Below are 17,534 nucleotides of genomic sequence, written 5' to 3' on the forward strand. Positions count from 1 at the left end.
GTGTTTGACCTGTTTGTTAGACTAGAGTAGATGCTAACAGATTAAATAAGTGCCCATTGAGGCCTGCATATTAAGAGATTGCTTCAGAGAGATCTGGTTCAGGTTCCTCTGGAAAGAGCATCTGAGTATGGTGGCACCAGTCATTGAAAATGACTATGTTTGCAGTGAGGTAAGCTACCCTGTATTTATTCTCAAGTGTTAGGATGCACATAAGCTTTACTGTAATTCTGCCTGTGGTAATTTATATACCTATACTTTAAAAAAACGCTCCTGAATGAGATGCTAGATTGTTAAACTTAGTCATATCTCTTTATTCAGATGTACAGAATCCTGTTTTACAAGAAGTATGATAAATTGAAAACACAAGAACATCAGGACCTTAATTTGGAATACTAATGAAAATCACAGCATATTTTCTATTGCAGAAAAGAAAAAACAGAGCATTTTGTCACTTACCTACTGTGATGAAAGTAGTATGCAGTAAAAATGCTATAGCATCATCTGACTTGTAGTGAAGAGGGTTTTTTTCTATGTCTGGGCTGCCTAACGCCTTTAGGACTCTTTCAGTTAATCATATTGCTCTAGTGTCTGATTTGTATGAAAAGGAAAGGCCAATCTACTGAGCTCAGTAATAAGTCATCTCTGCTTCTGCTGATATGGGGCATTCCAATCAGCTTTCAGAAAAGCCGCTTTTGTTTCTTTATGTCATTTGGTTTCAGCTCTTACAAGCGTCATGTAATGGCTTCAACTCCTTATACTAGCAGAAAAGGTGAACAGCTGATTCCTATTTATTTTCTCTGTGTTACGATTTTGTAGTCATTTATTATATGGTCATCAAAGTCATTTTGTTCTAGGCTGGAAAGTTTTGGCCTATTGAGTTCTTTTTCTGGAAGATAGTCCATACCGTTGATCAAAACCATGGATCTCTACAAAGTCTATTCTCTTACTATTTTCAGCTAAGAGCTGTAAAGGAGGATGGAATTTTTTTTTATACTTAATCAGATTGAGAGAAGCAAAAAGAAAGTCTTATTGGGTGGATCTGTGTTTTTAATGTTCTGGCATTTTGGAGGGTGCTGGGATTTTTCAGAAGTACTCCCTTTTTTCAGACATTTTCAGATTTACCGGAAGAGTGCTTAAGAGAAAAGCTGATATCCAACAAAATTTACCAAGGCACAGTGATAATATCTAAACTAATTTTGAATGTGGTAATTCAGAGCATAGAAGCAGTACAAATGTCAGGGTGCTGTGAACTTCTAAAATACACTTGGAGATACGCTAGTAATTATCTGTGCTGTGACCTTTTTGCCTCCAGTAGCAAAGAGGAGGAAGCTGGAAGATGCAAAAATAGAGTAGGGATGTAGGAGTGAGTCAGAAGAGTGGAGGCAAAAGCAAGCTGTCAGCTGTGGGCTGGCTGTCAGGATGAAACTGAGAGTTAGGAAAATTAAATGGTGTTGTGGAAAAGGAAGTGGGAAAGAAGGGCGGATGCTGGGAGTACAGAAATAATGGAACTCGGGCATTGGTGTGTTGGACATCACATTATTAATGTTGCCTGTGAAATCTGTATTTGGACTTAATACGCATTAACCTTTTAATACTGTTATGTCATCATACCTAGATGCCTCTAATAGAGGATTTGCTCTTGGGATAGTTCAGGCTATCTGATAAAAGATGCTGTTGCTTGTGGGACTTCTGCTTTATCGGTGGGGAGAATAAGAAGAGAATGGTATATGGGATGGGAGGCTGCAGGGAAATCTGTAGAAACCTGATGTACTCTTTAAGTGTAATGAAAAGAATCACAGAATGATTTGGGTTGGAAAGGACCTTAAAGATCATCGAGTTCCAACCCCCTGCCACAGGCAGGGACACCTTCAACTGGATCAGATTGCTCAAAGCCTCATCCAGCCTGGCCTTGAACCCCTCCAGGGATGGGGCATCCACAGCTTCTCTGGGCAACCTGTTCCAATGTCTCACTTCCCTCACAGTAAAAAATTTCTTCCTAATATCTAATCTAAATCTGCCCTCTTTCAGCTTTTAACTGGTACCCCTTGTCACTGCACTCCCTGATAAAGAATGCCTCCCCATCTCTCCTGTAGGCCTCCGTTAAGTACTGGAAGGCTGCTATTAGGTCTCCTTGGAGCCTTCTTTTCTCCAGGCTGAACAACCCCAGCTCTCTCAACCTGTCTTCATATGGGACGTGCTCCAGCTCTCTGACTATCTTCGTAGCTTTCCTCTGGACTCTCTCCAACAGGTCCAGGTCTTTTTTATGTTGGAGGCCCCACATCTGAACACAGTACTCCAGGTGGGGTCTCATGAGAGCGGAGTAGAGGAGGAGAATCACCTCCTTTGACCTGCTGCTAATACTGCCTTTGATGCAGCCCAGGACATGATTTGCTTTCCGGACTGCAAGCATACACTGCCGGCTCATGTTCAGCTGTTCCTCAACCAACACTCCCAAGTCCTTTTCCTTGGGGCTGCTTTCAAGCCATTCTCCGTGCAGCCTCTATGTGTGCTTGGGATTGCCTCGACCCACGTGCAGGACCTTGCACTTGGCCTTGTTAAATTTCATGAGGTTTGCATTGGCCCACCTCTCTAGTGTGTCCGGGTCCCTCTGGATGGCATCCCTTCCCTCCAGCGTGTCCACCACACCACACAGCTTGGTGTCATCGGCAAACTTGCTGAGGGTGCACTTGATCCCGCTGTCCGTGTCTCCAACAAAGATGTTAAACAACACTGGTCCCAATACCAGCCCCTGTGGAAAACCACTTGTCACTGGTCTCCACTTGGACATTGAGCCATTGACCACAACTCTTTGAGTGCAACCATCCAGCCAGTTCCTTATCCAGCAAGTTGTCCTTCCATCAAATCCATGTCTCTCCATCTTAGAGACAAGGGTGTCTCTAAGACATATCAAGAAGCTTTTCTTTAGACATATGAAATGGTATGTATCCGAGGACCTCAGTTCCATGGTATTTCAAATGGTACGGTTAAATCAGGGGAGATATGGCTTATGATGACCTTTTTGTCTACTTACCATTTGTAAAATGATAACTTTTGTGTGGAAGTTTTATGAAAATCCTGCTTATGTACCTAAATGGTGGTAAGTGCTGATAGGTGGAAGAGCCCATGAGAAAATTAGTTCCATTTGGGAACAAGGTTTGAGTAATACAGTCCGAACACTAAGCAGTGAAGAAAAGTCCATAATTTTGAATGGCTGCACATTATGAAAGCCCTGATCATCTCATAGATTGAATGAAACAAGTTCCTTTGTTCACGAGGAAGTAGAGATTGTGCAGGACTTTACACAGGTCATGTGTTTGTGGGGCCAGTTACTTTGGCTTAGGCAGCATGAATTACAGCATTTCCTAGGCCTGGAGTATTTGGCTGTTCGGCCTTACAATTGCCTATATATAGATCTATGCATGAATGAATATTTAATGTAGAAGTAGAGTCCTTAGAGGAGCATGAAGCTTAAGCATGTTTTTGGCTAATTTAATAGTGTAACTTAAGCTGGCAGAACAGCTTTCCCCTCCAGGAATTCTTGTAGGGGTGTGCACCATAAAGGAGAAAAAGCAAGCTCGAGGTAGCAAAGGTAGTCCTCTGCCATGTCAGGGAGTGGGTTGCTCTTTTCTGTTTAACATGGAGTCAGTTTCTCACCATGCACTCTGAGGTATTTGGAGCATAGCCCCTAGCCAGATGGCTAGATCTTTCATGAAAATAAACTGAAAACCAGTTTTAAAAACAGTTTGCGTTGCAGGAGCTTTCAGTTTGCAGCATGAGCAGTGGATAATTGAATAGCAGAGAAAGCTGGATGAGCCTTTGTCTGTCTGAAATGAGGAAACTTGGATATCTTTCCTGCCGAACCCTACCCCTGCCCTTGCCACTGCTCTGTCTCTGCCAGGGCCACTGAATTGTTACCTGCCAAAGCTCTGCCACGCATAGACTTTCCCCATGCTCAGCCAGTGCGTATACTTTCTCCATATAATCAAATATTTCATTTTTTGTGTTTTTCCACCAGTTTGCCTTTAGCACTTTTTCTTATGTATTTGTGGGGGAAATGCAGTGGGTAAAGTCAGTCACATTGCTACGACTGGCCTTGAAGCCAATGTGCTTTTCAGCCAGGCTTTCATTTTTGTGCTCTTTGATAGTAATCATGCTTAACTAGCAGTCTGATGTACAAGAAGCAGACTTTAAAACATTTATGATTAATTTAATGATGACGTGCATACTGCTAAGGTCAGGTAAACAACAGGCTTCTGGGTTCTTGTTATTTCTTTCAAGCTGACATAGTCCTGGTAAAGAGAAGGCCAGCATGTTTTTTGTCCTGGTGCAATTCAAAGATGTCAGCCGTCTCTCAGAAGTTAGAAGTCAACGCAAATGAGTTACTGCATAATTAGAAATGTAAGCTTTTACTCTTTTATCCAGAATCCTGAGAAGGAAAGTTGGAAGTGGCTGCAGCTCCAGGCATAACTATCCTGTACTTTGCTGCCTTGAAAGGGCGTGCTCTTGCTTCTTCCTCTTACCATGCTGTTTACTTCCCTCCTTTTGTTTATTTATTTATTTTAATGGGTGGGGAGGGAGAAAAGGTTGTTTCTGCCTCGCTGATGAGTTGAATTGGCTAATGGAGAGTCTGACAAACGCTTTTGGGAGTGTGCAGTTGAGAATGAGGAGAGACTGGGACCTCCCTATTTGTCAACAGTGAGCTTGTATAGAATTATGCTTTGAGTGATTAGCATATGTTAGCACAAAGGAGTTAGGGTTTTCTGGTTTTATAACACTACCTCCTACAGGGAACACAGTATAGTATTGCTTAAAACTCATCTTGAAACATAGAAATGCAAATTATCCAATAGGGATGATATTTATGTGTACTTGGAACCATTGTCATCTCCTGAATATTAGAATCCAGAGATTCTAATGCAGAATATTCAGGCGAGGGTCTCATTGTTATCAACTGGGATATTGTATTATAACTGCCTAAAATCAAGTGTAGCAGGGGAAGGAGATCCTGCAAGCTCAATTAGAATACTTTCTTAAAGTATGTGTTTTTATCAGCATTTGACTGCAAGAACTTTTACCAAAGGTAGCTTCTGCTAACTTCTTAACAGTGGTATAATGTGCTGCTAAAGACAGTGGAAGAAGTACATCAATGTCTTTCTTTGACTCAAGTGAAAGCTTCCTGCAAAGCAACGCTGTTGATGAAGTAGTGACCATAGGTACTTACCCTTTTTAAAGAAATATTTTGGTTTTCTGGTAAGTTTCTTTAGTGCCCTTTCTCCCTGAAACTGATGTCTGAGCTTCCAAAATCTGGCATGCAGGACCGAGAAGCTGGAGATGAACTGCTGCAGCATGTGTAAGGACGTATGAGTTCCTTGTGCTCTTGCAAAAGAGCAGATGACACAAGTGCTGTGCTGATTTTGGCATGTATGCTGTGGGTTACAGTTGCTCATGTACGTACAATATTTTCCTCTTGCTTCCTTGGATAAAATTGCTCTTCAGATGGGTAGTGAGAAGTGGAAAATTTAGAGGTTACTAGACTAGAGGTTTACCTTTAGACACAAAGATAACTTGGTTTGTGAGGACCAAAGGCTGTGTAGAGGATGGCAAAAATAGAGCTGTATCCTTGCCCTTTTTGTAAGCTCTTCCCTAGATGTTTGCAGAGAGGGGGGATGGCAGCCACGACCTCTTCAGGCAGTGCAGGTCCTGCCACACAGAATAGACAGTGACCGCAGCTGTGACTTGGGAGCCCTGAAGTCCTGCCATGTGAGATGCTGCAGTTCTATTGTGTAGTGAAGGTGGTAGAGCATGAATCATAGTATACAAACAGATATGCCAGAATGAAGCTGGAGACCTTTTCGGTACTGGAGCACACACGGCAGTTTGAAGAAAAATAAACTGCTGTTGTAATATACTGTTCAAAGGTGTACACACATTCTTAGTGTACTGCCTCTCTTAATATAGTGATCAAAAGTTAGCATATGTCTTCCTTTCCTCCTGTATCAGAGTAAATATGGAGCTGAGGAGTCTTGTTTGCTTTTCCCTTTAGTGCTGTGAGGACAACAGTAATGCTGGTTGCAGATGTATCTAGTAACTGCTTCTCAAAAATACTCAATTTCTGCTGGCTTTTCATGCATTGTGTGCCAAAAATGACAGAGTTAGTCTCTGATACTTGATGTCATGAGGGGCTACTGCGGCCAAAAAAAAAAAAAAGAAATCTGTTTAACTCAGATTTGGGAAGAGATACTTCAAGGTGTCCTCTTAAGAAGAAGCCTGTTCAGGTTCTGCACCTAAGTGTCTTTGATAATAAGCTTTCATGAATGTTTATGAACAGCTGCCCCATGTGGAGTCAACTTTCATCTGGCAAGGCTACAAGCTTAAAAAGCCTTGTTGGACCCGTGTTGGTTCAAAACTGGTGCCCCGGGTCTTAGGAGCATGTGTCAGCTGGGGTCCTTCAGCGTTGATCAGGTCTGGCTCCGTGGTGCAAAAAAACCAGTGGGTCTGTTTGTGAAGCTAAGCAGCATAACTGTGTTGGCATGGTGTTGCCTTACTGCTAATAAGCGTGATGAACCTCAGTTATCTTCGTATCTGTCACATGAATTTTTTTTGTGTGCATGTGGTTTTTTTTGTATTTTGTCCAGTAGGGCTGACAAGCTGACTCATTTAGGCATCTGTGTTACACTTTGCAGCACTGGTACAGTGTTAATAGTCCTCTGCTGTTTCCCAGGTATTTCAAGATCTGTTTAGAAAATAAATATTGGCAAACTTGAAGCTTCCTTAAGTTCTTGAATAGTGGCTAGAGAGCTGGCTAAGCATGCTTGTGATTTGTATTACCAAGATCTGCTGAGTTAAATAATGATCTGTGGGTTTTTAGTATTTTTATTTATTACTAGCAGACTAGAAGATATGTAATACTCATTATGCAAGTCAAAAAAACCTTTCTGCTTCTTAGAAAACATGAAGTGGAGATATTTGTTGACAAACTCTCTCCTATGTTATTTTCATATATATGTTCTATATCATTGTTTTGTCCTATTCTTAATGTATTTCAGAAATGTTTTGTTATTCCTGCCGCTGCCGGCTGTGTTTTTTCATTGATGTTCTTAGCTTTCTTTTCCAAATTTCTACTCTCTGTTACTTGAAGTTTATACTATTTATATCAATTTTTAAAATTCTGGTTTTATATTGATTTTCACAGTTTTATTTGTTAAACATTTTAATTGCTACCATTCCTTTGCTTTATCTCTGTACTACTGTAACTTCCTAATCAAATTCCTTTGTAGAATAACATCTTCTGGTCCGTGTGTATATCATGGTATATACTGTTGTACGTGAGCCTATATAAATTTAGATTATTTTACTTGTTGGCTGTTGTCTTCCTGTCCATTTTTCAGTGTCATTGGGATGTAAACAGTTTCCTCGGAATTGGTGATTACTTGCAGTTTCTTCGTTAATCTGTCATAATGAGTTTATAATGGGACAACTGTACCGAGGTATTTCCTGTTTAGGCAGACCAGAGGGAGTCCGGTGGCGAAGCTGGTGCTTCCGTTGTGCTCTTTTGTGAGAGAAGAAGTTTGCAAAGTGGATGTTGTTTTTACGTTTGTGGCAGGAGATAAATTGTTAGACGCCTCTGTTAAGAAGTACTCACTGCTGTTTTCTTGGGCTGGTGAAAAATTTGGATACAGTTGAAAGATAGTTGTTGGAGGTGGGAGTGGGATTGCTGCCGGGGCAGAGGAAGCACACACAAGTGAGTGCTGGTTTCCTCTTGGTTCCAGCCAGGGAGAGTTTGCTCAACAAGTAGCACGATGTGGCTAGCCTATTGAAAATAGGGTATTAAGTTACACTGTGTCAAAAATGCCTTTTTTAGAAGTTGCAAACCATATCTGTGTAGATGAACAGCTGCATAGCTAAGCCTTTGAGAGAGAGCGAGCGAGTTTGATGTTGAATACTTTTATTTTATGCTTTATACCTGACAGAGGCTTCTAGTGCATTTGACTATCATCTGCTTATTTGTTTGTATAGTTTTGTTAACTGTACTAAAACATGGCAGTGTATTTCATGTAAGTTATGTTAAAAGATTGCTTAGCAAATTTAGCAAAGGCACAGCATGAGTACACCCTTATTTAACTTTTAAGAGATTACTGATGTGCCTAGTCTGACTTGAATTTTGGCTTTAGGTGTAGTCTGAATTGATCTTATCTTTGCAGAGTCTTGGTGACCTTTGTCTGTTGCAAGTACCTTACCTTTTGGGAATCACAGGGATGTTTCTTTTTGCAGATTAAAAGAGAAAAAAAGGCATTGGACATCTTGTTCCAAGTGATGCTGTGTGTTTACCTACAATGTGGAATACTAAAATGTATATGGAAATTAGCCGACCCCAAATTTTTTAGCATTGTCTATACCTTATGTGCTCCCCTGAGTAATTCCTTCAAACTTTCAGCAGGTCAGAAAGCATCTAGGTCCCAGTTTCTTTTATGCTGAATATATTTCTGAAGTCAGAAATGAATTGAGCTGTTTTAAAGTGTAATTATGTATATATACGTGTACCACAGCCAGTCTTTTCTAAAAACGAAAATTGGAGAGCCACTTCTTGGTTTTTTTCTGTTGAAAAGTGAAGTTAAAATGTGTATGCATTGCTAATGAGTGTAAACATACTGTGCTGTCTTTAGGTGTGTAAAAAATCCCTACTTAGGGATTTTCTGGAGGTTTACCAGCACATCTGTGTTTCCCTGCTTCAGAGCTAAGGGTGGCCTGGCAAGCATTGAGGTGTTACTCCTGGTACACCTGGCAAAGGTGTTGCTTGACACCTGCAGGGTTGCAGGGACTGGAAGCTGCAGATTTTTTACCTTGTTACCGACTGAATAGACAAAATCTGTATTAAAAATTATACTTTTAAGAAAGAGCAACTGGTTGATATTTACTGTAACAAATTTGCCTAATTTGCTTTTGGATAATTTCACTAAAACTGTTCAATTGGTTTTTTAGACATTCCTTGGTTTTCTGGTAAGATCTTGGTGAGACTGTCAGAATACTCTGCTTTCGTCCTGAGCCTGCTGATTTGCAGCCTATGTCAGCTTTGAGACTTAGTAGAATTTTTTAAGAGCTGAAAATGCTTTCCAATTCATCTAGTCAATTCAGTGAATCGTAAATTTGAACATAAATTGAAAAATTTACTGGGATTTGTATTAGAGGAGGATAGCCTTTCCCAGCCTAGGAACAGAAAGTATGAGTAGCAATACGTTCTTTCCTTAAAAATGGAAAATGATGTGAAACAGTTACATTTCCTGTTCATATGTAGTACCAAGTTTGTTTAATTTGCTTTGTGTAGAAAATGGAGTTTTGATAAACTAATATATTTAACACATTTGAGATAATTTAATTAATGTTTAAACAATTCAGAATGCCACTTTTACTTCTAATTTAATTATTTTTTCCATCTGGGTGCAACTTTTTTTTTTTTTGCATATGAAATGTATATAAGTCTAACTGATGTATCATTCATACTTCATATGTACTTTTTATTCTATTATGTTAAATTGAATTATACAAATTAGTTATTTACGTAGATTCCCCTACATAGGGAGGAAAAAAGCCCTGAACTATACCAGCCTTATCAGCTTACTGAAAATATGCTTTTACTTCTAATATATTGTATAACGATGAGGATAAAACCATGCATGGCAAATGCTAATACCTACTAATAGGTATGTACTTGCAAAATTGAGTGTCTTACTGCCTTTTTCTACCTGTAATCTTAGTTTCTTCTGTTAAAGGTGCTTTTTACTGTCAGCAGCAATGTGTAGCAGGAAAGTGAGCTCACTGAATGTTTGTCTTGGTTAGTTTAGTATGCCCTGTAAGCATGTATATTCTTTTTTCTGTGATCAGATGACGGGTTATCGTTGGTTTTATTACATTCAATGTTATTACTTTTACTCTACTCAGCTTTGCCTCTTCAGCTGGCTAAAATCAGAAAACAATGAAAACTTCCCCTAGATCCTGCTAAAGCAGAAGATTAAATGTCAGTTGACAGGTAGATCACTAATGTAGCCCATAAGAGTTCACAGCGGGGTGCTGATAGATGTGGTCAGGTTTGCTTTCTCCCTGAATTTTCACTCCAAGAAAGTGCAGTTCTTTCCCCCGCAAGAACTCAGAGCTGGATACAGGTGGTAGTCAGAAGCAGAGGAAAAAAGGGAAACTTGGCACATGTGGTTTAAATTAAATCCAATGAACATCAAAGTGAAAAACCTGTTTGTTTATGTAAACAAATTCTTCTAGTAAGTTTTCTTGATGCCTTCTTGTTTTGTTAGATGATTCATTTGGTTAAAAATGTGTATTAGAGGTTATCAGTATGTTAGGTATTTTAAATTGAAAAGCTACTTCGGCACATGAACTTGTTTAGTTGCCCGTATGCTAAAAGCAGGTTATGTTTACTCATGAAAAAAAATAGGTATTTGAAATATGGTTGGCATAGTCTTAAATTTGACTGGGACAGAAATACATGTACTATAACACAGCCTTGTCCATCTCAAATTTAATATTTACACAGTATGTGACCGTGATAACTAATCGTTATCTGCCAAAATTATAACAGTAAATGCTGAATGAAAGCATAGCTGCATAATGGCACTGTATTTTTACAGTATGAAAACTTTGTTTACTTCTGCAAAACATTTATTTTCAATGAGTAATGACTGCTTCCATACCTGTCAGGAGGTACATGTGGAGGGTTGTATGTTTGTGTCCTACTGAGCAAAGTGCATCAGCCACAATTGTTGAAATTGCCTCAGATAGCAAACTGTGAAGACACAGGCCAGAAGAGTGAGAAAAGCCATTTATGAAGTGAATGTGTCTGAAATTTAGTCCTGCATTTAACTCCCGAATTCACAGATTTGGTGCTGCTGGACAAATGGCATAGTTTTCAACGACATGTAGCTAAAATGAGAAGCTGTCATATGTGATTTGTACATACCCACCAGCCTGAGCCTTCAGGGTGCAAGATGGCTTGTGAGTTTGTGCATTGTACTAGCTGCAATACCATGCTGTCAGTCAGATCTTCATTTCTCATCACCCAGTAAACTCATGCTTTTTTACCTGCCTTGTGGTTGTAAAGCTGGTTAAGAAACCTGAATCTACATTTAAAAGCAAGTTATTTTGTTCCACAGAAAGTCCTAGTTTTTGTTTTAAATGGAAAGAAACCGGAAGGAACAGTGGAAATTGTTTCTCAGATGCTTAATACCATGAGTTTAAGGGAGAGCCCTATTTGTGTGAAATTTAGTCACAGGTTGCTTCATAGAGTCCTTTGTGTCCAGTATCTTCACCACCTGCATGTCAATACGTTGAGCCAGGAGAGAAAAGGGCATTCAGACAAATAGAACTGCTCCAACATCAGTATTTTAGTCTTTGAATGCTGTTTGGTTTGATCTTTTCTAAAATAATTCGGTAAAGGCTAGCATTTTTTTCCACCGCATCTCATTTTTCCAGCTTTGTTTGGGGTTTTTTGGCAGACTTTTTTCCAGGTATTTTTTTGGCAGGCTGTCTTGAGTTTTTTCTTTGAGTTGAAGTAAATTAATCTCAGTAAAGTTTAGTATTAAACATTTAGTGTAGTAGTTTTAATTAAGAGACAAATTCTAGTGTGGAAATTTCAGCTGTTCCTGAAAATAGAGTTGCATGCAGCTAAAAAAAACCCCAAAATATTTATTTGAAAGTAGATTTGCATGAAATACTAGGTAGCCTGGAATAGTTTTTTGCTGCCAAAGTAGGAAAGCAGGCATTAAACTGGGTTGTTTGTCCATATAGTGTCTGTCAGAGTGACTCTTGATCCATTACTGAAATTGCTAGCAGGAACGGTGGCATCTCTGGTTATAGTAAGTAACGTTACGGCCAACTCTCCTCTTCCCCTTATTTATCTCAGTGGGAGGTTAGAGGACAAGAATAATTCTATCTCTGCTTGAAACACACTAAAACAACTTAAATATATACATTCTGTTACAGTCCTAATTAAGAACTATGATTAAGCATTCATTAGGGTTTAAATAGTGGGAAATCCCTAAGAAATTAGTTGTATAGTGCATAGATTATACCAGTCTCAACGGCAATAGATTTTAGTGTTTTTCATGAATTGTGCCCTTAGTTAAATTTACAGGTTTAACTATAAATTGCAAACTGGCAAACCTTAAGTGCACATACTTTAATTTAGTAGTTCAGTGTAACAGAGGAAACAAGGCAAAACTATCTTACAGAAGTTACATTATACTCTTACTAATATTTGAGCTAAACAATTATTGGTTTTATGTAGCTCCTGGTTTTATCCACCTCTTAGAGCTGAAATAAAATCTTAGTTGAACTTCTGTTGAGATATACTCATGCATATGACAAGGTGTTTACATGAATTAGAATTAATAGCTAGAGAAGTTTGAGTTCTGCAATGATTTGTCTATTTTTGTCAGTGTTTGACAGCTCTGCAGCGTTCAAATTAAGTCATGGTGGTTAATGGGTGCTTAGTTTCAATAGTCTCTGCGTGCCTTCACGATGAGTCTAGAACAGACATGAAACGTTGCATTAGCCTCAAATAGTGTTTTCTGCTTAGGAGAGAGTATCTTTTCTACCTGCTTTTGCAGTTGTCTAAAAGGATTCTCATTTTTTACACTTAGAAGTAAAGTGTTTCCAAGAAGTTTGCTGCCCTGTAGAGGGGAAAGTTTGACATTGAAATTTACACCAAGATTGACTCATGTTCTGGGGTGAGAGAAATACAAACAATAAACGCAAAACTACTGGAACTTGCAGAAGCAATGAGGTGGTCTTGAAATGTTTTGGTACTTTGAGCTATTGGATATGAAAACTGTCATTTTAACAATTTCATATGGACTGACTCTGCAGGATTGTAAATAGTATTCTTAACTGAAAGTAACACACATGCCTCATGCACACCTTATTTACAAACAAGTTAAAATAACACTAGCAAAAGGGTAGTATTACTAGTTTATCAATAATATTTGCAAGGTAAACCCTTCCATATTTACTACTAAACATACTTTAAAAAAAGTAAAATATTTAATCCTAAAACTATATTTTGCCAGTATGCAGAGATGTCCGATATTACCCCAGCTCACTGAAATAAGCTGTGACTTGTGGGTTGACTAAATGAACACTGGAAAAATTATCCTTAATTTAATAATTGAGCAATATTTGTCATCCATAATACTAGATTAGTGCCTGAAGTTTTGCTACAACACCCAAACTGTCCTGTTTCTTACCATAAATGTGAACATCAGCAGCAGCCTTTCCACTCTGTATGTACCACATTAAAAAAGAATACTCAGCAAGTGTAAAATACACGCTTTTATAGTGATTCCTTAAATAGTAAATAAGTGTAATAATCACTAATATTTCATGACCTAATTTGTTGGTCGTTCTTATTACCCTTTTTCCTGGAAGCGTTCCCAAATAGTGAGTCTTAGGACACTGTCCTTACTATTATTAGACTCTTAAGATGTCATGCTTTGTACGAAAACATTGAATTAATGACTTGCAAACAAATTTAAGGTGAAAAAAAAAAAATTCCTCCTTTGTTCTAGTAGCTGTAACTGCCAGATTGCCTCATATCTATAGCGTGAACGTTCGATACAGCTTATGATTTCATTTCATATGCCTCACTGCCACTTCACTTGTTTGTGCTCCGTTCTTAGCTAATGTGCACCATATATGTGTTACCTACCAAAAGTGGTAAGTGTTGCTCAAGCTTGCTTTGGATCTTTTGACCAAATTTCTATTTATGCCTTCTCCGTTAGTAGTTTATTGAAAGAAAAATAAAACAAGAACTGCTACATGTAAATTTATTCTTTTTTCCCTAAGGACAGTGAGGATGAGCAGAAGATATTAATAAATAGTGTGACTAGTGAACTGTGATGTCCCCTGTCCTAGCAAAACCTTTCCTCATGAGGGCAAAAGTCATTGCAGACTGAGACCAGTGTTCAGACTGTAGGGATTATCCGGCAATGCAGTGCTCACTGATGGGCCAGTGAGAGGACCCAGGTAGAAATGGTAATTGTTGAGTTCATACTGTGAACTGCTCTGTAGCAGTGTTATTCTAGAGGACTTATCCTTAAACCCCCATTTCATAACAAGCAAGGCATTTAAGTCTCTGTAACCTCTATTCTTGTCTCGGTTTCAGCTGAAATTGCTGAGAGAGGGAGGACAGCCAGGTAGACAGAGTGAGTAATGTGATTAGAAGTCCATGCAAGCAAGAAAGTAGGCTAAAATGTGTTGTAAATTTAAAAGTGAGAATGGTGCAAGTGGTTGCAAATTTAGAAATGTGTTCTTTGAAAAGTGTCAGTTTGAAACAAGAAGCTTTAACACAGGGTTTGTAACGGGTGAAATTTCACACTAAAATTTTTGGTTGTCTGATAATGGGATTAGGACAATCTCAGAACAAGGCTTCTTCAAATAAATATAAAAAATGTTTTCATATAATCAAAGTAAAACATTCTGGTTTAATCAGATAAAGATAATACTTTATTGCTGTCCTTATTTTATTAAATTTTAAATTGTAATCGCTTTTCTGATCCACTTCAGATCCAGTTCAGGAAAGTATGTCAGCACAGCTATAAGGGTGTGGTATATGATGGCAGAGGGAACGAGCAATCCAGGGTAAAGAGAACAGGAGCCGCTTTTAACCAGCTCTGCTGCTAGGTATGGATACCCTTCCTTAATTTGATTCTTGGGTATGTTAAAACAAAGATGTTAATGTCCTGCTTAGTTCCATTGGACTTACTGGCCTTGGTTCACTAGATAAAACAAAGGAAGGGGTAAACGATTCTCCAGGCCACTGCATGAGGTCTTTCTCCTGTTTTCAGCATTCCCACATGAATTCAAAATGGCTATTTGGCTTTTTTTATCCCTTAAGTCTAATATATATTCCATGTTCATATTTTTTACTCCTTTCTGTACTAGGAGTAAGTAAGGAAAAATGAAGTGTGGTGGTGAAAGTTAAATATACAGTATTTATTTTCTGCTATTAGAGGTAAAAAAATCTTCATTTGTGGAAGAGATCGGGTTACTAATCAGGTAACAGTAGAAGGTAGGTTTTAATCTCTACCTAGAAAATACTGGTAGAAAATTGAATGTCTAAACCTCATTTGATGGCATTTACCTCGTTAGATCTCATCATTGATGAAAAACAGTTAAAACTGTAGTTCAGTGTAAGGTACATTCTGTCTAGCTTTGATGCATATATGTGGGACCATAGTCTGACTGCTTGTCTCATCCCTACAAGATTTCTGTTTGGGTGGTTGGTTTGTTTGTTTGTTTGTTTTAATACAGACTTGGTTTTCCTATCTTGTGGGCAGGAGTATTGTCTGCTGAGTTCTTTGGGTGGTTACTCAGTGAGGGACCAAGCACTCTCGATATCTCTTTTAAAGCTATCTGTTTTTAAGGTTACTTACTAACTTAGGTCTACCCTTCACCTATGTACTTAACACCTGATAGCAAGGAGAGCCAGCTGGGTCACATGCCGCTTACACTGGGGTATGAAGTCGTGGTGAATACGGTTAAAATCTAGCGTGTAAACTGGTTACCCCATTACGATTGATCAGAAAGTATTTCTGTGAAAAGTTTAAAGCATTTCAATTAACATCAGCATGTTGTTTCCAGGACAAGCTGGACCTACCTAGGGTTGGTCTGTGTGGGAGCCGGGTGCTCTTGCTGGTCTTCACAGTCCATGTTTCAGGTTGTTGTACAAATAGAAGGCTGTTTTCTTTCCTGGGCCTTAATATACTTCCTTTGAGATTTCATCTCTGTTCTTATCAGAAAAGGTAACCAGACTTTGTATTGTCAACTTTGCTTTGTTTTGTTTCCTTTATGACTAATTAGCCTAGTTTCTAAATTAGTTCCCAAAGGAAACAAGGTTTATATGATGCCACTGTCCAGCTGTTGTTCTGCTTGGGGCCTGTTGGCTAACTTCCATCAAATTTGGCAGGGCAATGAGTGCTTCGTGCAGAAATGCTGTCTTTCTACCAGTTTGAGGAGGCTGGGAATGAGGCTGATAGAACCAGTGCATGGGATGAAGGGAATCTTGAGCGTGGGCTCTCATGCTCTGCTTCTGCTTTTCCCAGGAGCTGGCTGGTGTGCGTGCTCTGCAGATGGGGTGGTTACTGAAATCACTCGGAAAGAACTTCAGCACGACCTGTTGTTTCACTAAGCAGTAACTGAGGCTCTGGGTGGGAGCTAAGGGCTGTGAAAGGAAGGACTGGGGATGGGGAGATGAATGCCAAGAACCGAGATTTAACCTAGGAAGATTGTAACAGATGTGGAAGAGGAAGGCCTGTGGCTCTCTATCCCTTGTGGGGAGTGGGACAGGTGCAGTCTTGTGAATTTATCTTTTTCAGTCACTGTAAAATCAGTGGAACTCTTGTTATTTGCATCATGCATGTACGTTGCTTTTTCCTTTGTAATACTTTCAGTATGAGATCTAGAAGGGCAAATTTTTTGGAGGCTGTTGCTTTAAGTTTATCATACTGTTCTGACAAGCTTTGCTTTTGAGGTTGAGCTGTCAGTCTTTAACAACAGAGACAGTTCTGACACTTGATAAATATTGCTTTTAGAAGTGACTGTGAAGATAACACTGAGAATTGGAGTAGAAACGGAAAAACATTGAGATAAAATTTCTTTTATAACATTTGTTTCTTTGCTTTCTGACTTAAGTAAGGTACTTGCTGATAGTCAGAGGTGTCTTATATGGAAAGTGCTGAGAGTGATAGGGTCTGTCAAACACCTGCCTGTCGTGCTGTTAAGAGGAAAAAGGGGACACGTATATGTGCTCTTCAGCAATAGGATCAATTGCATTTGCTTTTCTTCACTTTAAGATAGGTAATAACCTTCTTGGAGGCCACAATGGGTTTTCTAGAAAGTATTTCAGGTACAAGGCTCATCTTTTAAGTAATCTTTGTTTCAGGAAGCTCAAAGGTTATATTTTTTAAATTATACGGTGGTCTTCCTTTTTGTCAACTTCAGCTTCTGTGGCTCCTGTTGTCCAGTAATAAAATTGCATGATCAGTGATGAGGGACATTATTTAAACCTCACAAATGTGATCGCTAGTAGTGCTGGTACTCTGCCATTTGCCTATGCAAGTAAATTATTTTATTATGTTAATAGTTATGCTTCTATCATCCTAATTATATAATCTCAGAGATTGTTTATCTTTGCTTGTCATGAATGTGCAATCTCTGGTAATACATAAATGTGTTTGAGCTCTCCTGATTCTTGCCGTGTATGGCACAATAAACTGCCCAAATTTGGTCAAATATTTTTAGCCAACTTAGTCATATGTCTTTTAATGTGCTGCATGTGTAAGCTTTTGATTCACTTAGCAACAGTATTTTTATGAGTATGTCTTGCCAGTTTTTCTTATGTATACTTGAAAAATGTGCAAAGATTTTTCTTTGTTGGGTTCTGTCACAATCAGATGGTCTGGCTTTTTTTTTTTTAATAGTGCTAACCAATTTTTCACAGATTATTAATTTAATTATTAATTTGAGAGGATTTT

This window comes from Pterocles gutturalis, unplaced genomic scaffold (genome assembly GCF_000699245.1).
Source record: "Pterocles gutturalis isolate BGI_N339 unplaced genomic scaffold, ASM69924v1 scaffold14316, whole genome shotgun sequence".
Lineage (NCBI taxonomy): Eukaryota > Metazoa > Chordata > Aves > Pterocliformes > Pteroclidae > Pterocles > Pterocles gutturalis.